The 5,517-nt window shown below is 37.0% G+C and overlaps 1 pseudogene; it reads right to left on the bottom strand.

Moving 5' to 3' along the window:
- Positions 1–1,374: 1,374 nt before the first annotated feature.
- On the bottom strand, positions 1,375–2,326 carry LOC138814757 (F-box-like/WD repeat-containing protein TBL1XR1; annotated as a pseudogene).
- Between the last annotated feature and the right edge of the window lie 3,191 nt (positions 2,327–5,517).

Below are 5,517 nucleotides of genomic sequence, written 5' to 3'. Positions count from 1 at the left end.
AGTCACGAGTACCACAAATGCAGAATCAGAGCAGCAGTGAGTTTAGTGCAATCACTTTCTTTTCTTTTTAAAATTCTGAATCACTGCTATTTAAAAAAACCTTGAAGCAAGTCTTTTGTCTTAAAGATTATTTTTAAACTAAGGTAGCAAACATTTTGCCATGTAATGGCAGTTGTTATATGCCATTATCTTGCTTTGTATAAAAGAAAATAACATGAGAGATTTTTAATACTGGAGTTTGGTTACATTACATATGTAAGCTTCTATACAGAATGATGGACACTTTGAGAAGCTATTCCTCATCCAGAAACATTTTAATCTCTTAAAAATCAAAGCAAAACAATTTTTTTTAAAAAGCCCCAAACTACTTTGCTACTTTTCACAATAATGCACACTTTATCTATAATTTACTTATTGTTACAAAACATCAGATTTTTTTGTATCTTCACTATGGTAACTAAAGAAAAACAAAACATTTGGGCCCTTCTAGTATTTAATTGGCAGAAATATGTCCCCCAAAATAACCTATTGTATTTAAGCCATATCACTAAAATAAAATATAGTGAGACAGAGAGAGAAATAGAGACCGAGAGACAGAGAGAGAAATAGAAATAGAAACAGAAACAGAGCATAATATCCTTCTTTACGGATTTCTCTTCTAGTTTGACATGACCAAGGTCCTATGCTTTCATTTAACTTCCAATGCCCCCTTCCCTTCCACACTATGCACCAGTTGAATATATGCTCTGGGAGCTAAAAAATGTACCAAAAATCCACCTTTTCTAAAGAATGCTTTAAAGTATTTTTAAGAAAATTTTTATTGTTTAAAAGGTGAAAAAATATAAACAAGAAACTGATTCACTCCCTTACTTCATGCATCCATAATCAAACCAAAAACAAAATTTAAAAGCAAGAACAAACTACTGCTGAGAGTTTTGTTACGTCCATTTTCTCTGTACATACAAACTGCTCACTACTGAAGGGAAAAAAGAATAGAATCAATGGTGTCTGCTGATTGATTCAAAGGGGAGAAACACGGCTGTCATTAGAATCCAAACTCTGGTACATATGGGGTCTGCTTTTATAGTGTATATTTATTTCTCTCTTCTGTTTTTCATATCCCAAACTTCAAAATGCTATTTTAGGGGCGCAGCAGATTAGATTCCAACACTTGGTGAACAGAATTCACAAACTGGGACAAAACTCTGTCATCAATATATATATATATATATATTGCATGGATATACTTCTCTTAGATTTGGTTGTAGTAGACTGGCCATGGTTCAGGTGGGACTGTAGCAGTACATGGGTCAGGGACAGTCATTTTGGCTATGTACACATTCATAGTTGGTCCATGGCTTGTAACTAGTAGCGCTATTTCTGAAGGTCTAATACACAAACTGAACCATCTGATGCACTGGCTCAAAATTTGTCTCCTGCTGCATTCCAACAAACTTCAAAAATTCCACCTGTTCCCCTATAGCTGTGAAATAGAGCAACTGTCTGTGTTCCAGATGTGCAGACATTTGTCAAAAGAACCACTTGCCAGATACTTGCCATCGGGTCTGAAAGCAACACTGTACACAGGTTCTTGGTGTTTTGTCAAAGTATGGATGCAAATCCCTCGGTCTACATTCCATAACCCAACAGTAGATTCAAAGGACGCACTTGCTAACATAAGGTTGGCATTTGGATTATTTGTCCCTGGTCCTGTTGGACTCCATTTGACAGTATAAATTTCTTTATTATGAGCTTGCAAATCATGTACACAATTATCTTGTTTCATGCTCCATATCTTCAAAGTCATGTCACCAGAACAGGAGGCCATAAGATTGCCAGTGAAGTCCCACTTGATAGCATTTACTTCATATGTATGTCCCTGGAATGTTTTAATAGATCTGTATTGTCCTAATTTGCAGACTTGAATGCACATGTCTGTACTACTTGAAGCAAAGGTGTTGTTGCTCTGCCAGTCAACATCCAACGCTGGTGCCGAATGAAAAGGAGACTGCTGCTTGGCTTCACAATTATTTGGGTTTTCAATTCTATTCCATTGGTCCTGATGTCTGTTCTTGTGCCAGTACCAAGCTGCTTTGATTGCAATGGATTTAGTAGTACAGTTTGAAATTTGATATTGATATTCCTCCAGCACTGCTCTTTCTGTTGGGGATCGTTTTTGCTATTTGGGGTCTTTTATTATTCCATATGAATTTTTGGATTGCCTCTTCTATTTCCTTGAGGAATGATGTTGGAATATTGATAGGTATTGCATTGAATTTGTAAATAGCCTTGGGATGTATTGCCATTTTCACAACGTTGATCTTTCCAATCCAGGAGCATGGAAGTTTTTTCCAATTTCTAAATTCTGTTTTGATTTCCTTTTTCAAGTTTTCAAAATTTTCATCATAGATGTCCTTCACTCCTTTGATTAAGGTAATTCCTGGGTATTTTATTTTTTGTGGGGCTATTACGAATGAAGTTGCTTTCCTAATTTTAGACACCCTTTTCTCATTGTTGGCATACAGAAAAGCTATTGATTTTTGAGGGTTAATTTTATACCCTGCTATTTGGCCAAATTTTTTAATTATCTTGAGCCCCCTATGACCCAGCAAACCCACTTTTGGGCATTTACCAAATGATCACAAACAAGACCACACTAAATCTACCAGCACGACTATGTTTATTGAAGGATTATTTACGATAGCTAAGATATGAATCCAACACAGATGCCCCTCAGTAGATGAATGGATCAAGAAAATGTGGTATATATACACAATGGAATTCTATGGCTCCATCAGAAAGAATGACATGACCCCATTTGTTAGTAAATGGAAATACTTGAAAACAATTATATTAAGTGAAGTAAGCCATGTCAAAAAAAACATAGTTTCCATGGTTTCCCTTATTTGCAATAAGTAGTATATGTATGAGTCAAGCAGAAAAGGTCAGATAAGTTGATTTTAAGGAAATGAACCCTAAGATATGTATTCAAATGTTTTATTTTTCTTTCATGCGATTGTTTCTAACATGTTTATAAGATTATTTCCTTGTTGCTTTGTATGTCCCTCCCTCACAGTATAACCCCTGCTTTCACTGTATTTGATGTCGGTATAATTTCTGGAGGGGAAGGGAAAAAAATAAATCGCTTAAATAGGGATAGATTTGGACCCATTGCAACAATGAGATGTACAAGTCGTTATGTTGATTTTTTTTTTTTTTTGACGGTCGTGGGGCTTGAACTCTGGCCTGGGTGCTGTCCCTCAGCTCTTCAGCTCAAGGCGAGCACTCTACCACTTGAGCTACAGCGCCACTTCCGGTTTTCTGGTCGTTTATTGGAGATAGGATTCTCACGGTCTTTCCTGCCCAGGCTGGCTTTGAACCACGATCCTCAGATGTCAGCCTCCTGAGTAGCTAGGATTACATGCGTGAGCCACCAGCGCCCGGCAAGTCGTTATGTTGAAAACCACCTTTACAACTTTGGTGGGAGGGAGGAAGAGAGGAAGGTTGGGTGAGTATGCGGGGGTATAACGGGAATGGATGGAAAGAGGAAACAATGGAGGAGGCTACAATGCTTGATAGGAAATGGACTCATTATCTTGCCCATGTAATTGTAACCCCTCTGTACAGTATTTTCACAATTAAAAAACACATTAAGAAAAATAAATAAATACAAATAAAATTGAATAAAAATCAGGCCAGTTTAGTTTCTGGCTCTCCCCCTTCCCCCCCCCCCCCCCCCCCCGCATCCTTCCTCCAATGGAAGGGATTCAATACCAATTGGTGAAATGCCTTGATAAACAAGCAAGCCCTGGGAAAATGAAGCTCCACAAAATTACTTCAGTTAAAAGAAATATTTGTTTGAAAACTTTAGAAAATGTACGTACAACTGATTTTCTTTTTGGGGCCCTTAAAGAAAATTGAGTGTGATTTGTATGTGTTTGTGAACATGTTCATGATAGAAATTGTTAGCAATTTGTAACAATTGTGTGAGTTTAAGTTCAAAATTCAAAAGGTTATGAGGTTTGGACATTACCAAAACATTTTTAAAGCATTTTGACATTGTTTAAAATTAGTTTTTTTAAGGATTCTTTAACTTGAAAATTCGAAAATCTGATATTTTAGAATACATAAAAGCTGTTTGTACTGTAATCAATATATCTGGGTTAACAAAAAGGAGAAACTTAGAAGCTAACAGAATACCTATCTTTAGGAGTGAATGGTGAACAGGCAAAAGTGCTGTTTAGCTGGTCATGCATGGTGGAACAGGCCATGGGAGGAGTCCACGCATGGTGAAAGAGGGCAAGCTGGCACAAACACAGTTCATCTCATGCTGAAGAGTCGGATTGGGTGCGTGTCCTTTCCACAGGAAGGGCCAAGTGGCCAATCTTTATTCTGTCACTTTTTTCCTGCAGATAGACACTGAAGACATGATGGTAAAAATGAGTGATGTGAAGATCCGATTAGCATTGCTAAAACTGCCCCTTGGATGTGTTAAAATTAAAAGTAAGAAGGTCTTAAAAAGAGGGTTAAAAAGTTTATTTGTAAAACGTGATTTGCTCTCAATGATATTCTGCCATTGGATATGTTTTTTTAAGGCATAAATGTGTTAAGTCTAGATTCTTGGTAAAATGATGGTGATTGTAATTTTTGCATTAAGATAATATGTTATTTGAGTTTAAACGATTTCATGTGTATCTGTTTTAAAACAAGCAGCCAAGAGGAAATGAGTAACACACCTAGCCTTGAGAGTTCAAGGGATTTTTCAAAATGCAGCTAAAGTGGATTTCTGTATATAAAGTTTAAAAGTAAAATTGTTCTAAACTTTTCCCTCAAAGTACAAAAAGGAAGAATTAGGATTACCAAAATAATTGCTTAATTACTATTTCAGTTTGCTCTCATAGGTATTTTTTTAAACAGTTCCCAGCAGGCTCACAAAAAAGAATGAGGATTCTTGTAAGTTTGTCATATGTAACTTTGGTTCTTAGTAAGTTTCAGGTAAGGATATGCTTAAAATATACATCTATGTTGATCACCTTCTTGCTTTTAATTGGAGTAAATTCACATTTTTGTGACTCATTGATTTGCAACTGGTTTGAATCCAGCCCGGGCAGAAAAAGGTCCGTGTGAGACTATCACCTGTACTCAGCCAGCAGAAGGCTTAAAGAGTAAGCAGAGCTGCTTAAGGATTCAAAGTGGCAGAATGTGAGCCTTGAGCTGTAGAGCTTAGGGACAGCACTCAGGCCCTGACATCAAGTCCAGCAACTAACTAAGGGAAATGCCAATGAGGCATTTTTCCCAGGGTGGAGAAGACACTCCTGGGACAAAAAAATGGAGGAGCATCCAGAGATTGTAAGCCAATGCTTGAATGGCAGAAATAATGTCAAATCCTAGAGTCATTTTTATGTGGCCCTTCAAAAATTGGTCAGAATCAGGAGGTCATGGGAAGATAGTTTGTAAGCATGCCTAAAGTCTATGATTATCTATCTTGTAAGGGACAGGAACTAGTCAGTCATCTGT

This window comes from Dipodomys merriami, unplaced genomic scaffold (genome assembly GCF_024711535.1).
Source record: "Dipodomys merriami isolate MVZ:Mamm:240054 unplaced genomic scaffold, mDipMer1.0.p SCAF_609, whole genome shotgun sequence".
NCBI lineage: Eukaryota > Metazoa > Chordata > Mammalia > Rodentia > Heteromyidae > Dipodomys > Dipodomys merriami.
Note: the sequence above shows the minus strand (reverse complement) of the source record. Positions and strands in the feature narration are given on the sequence as shown.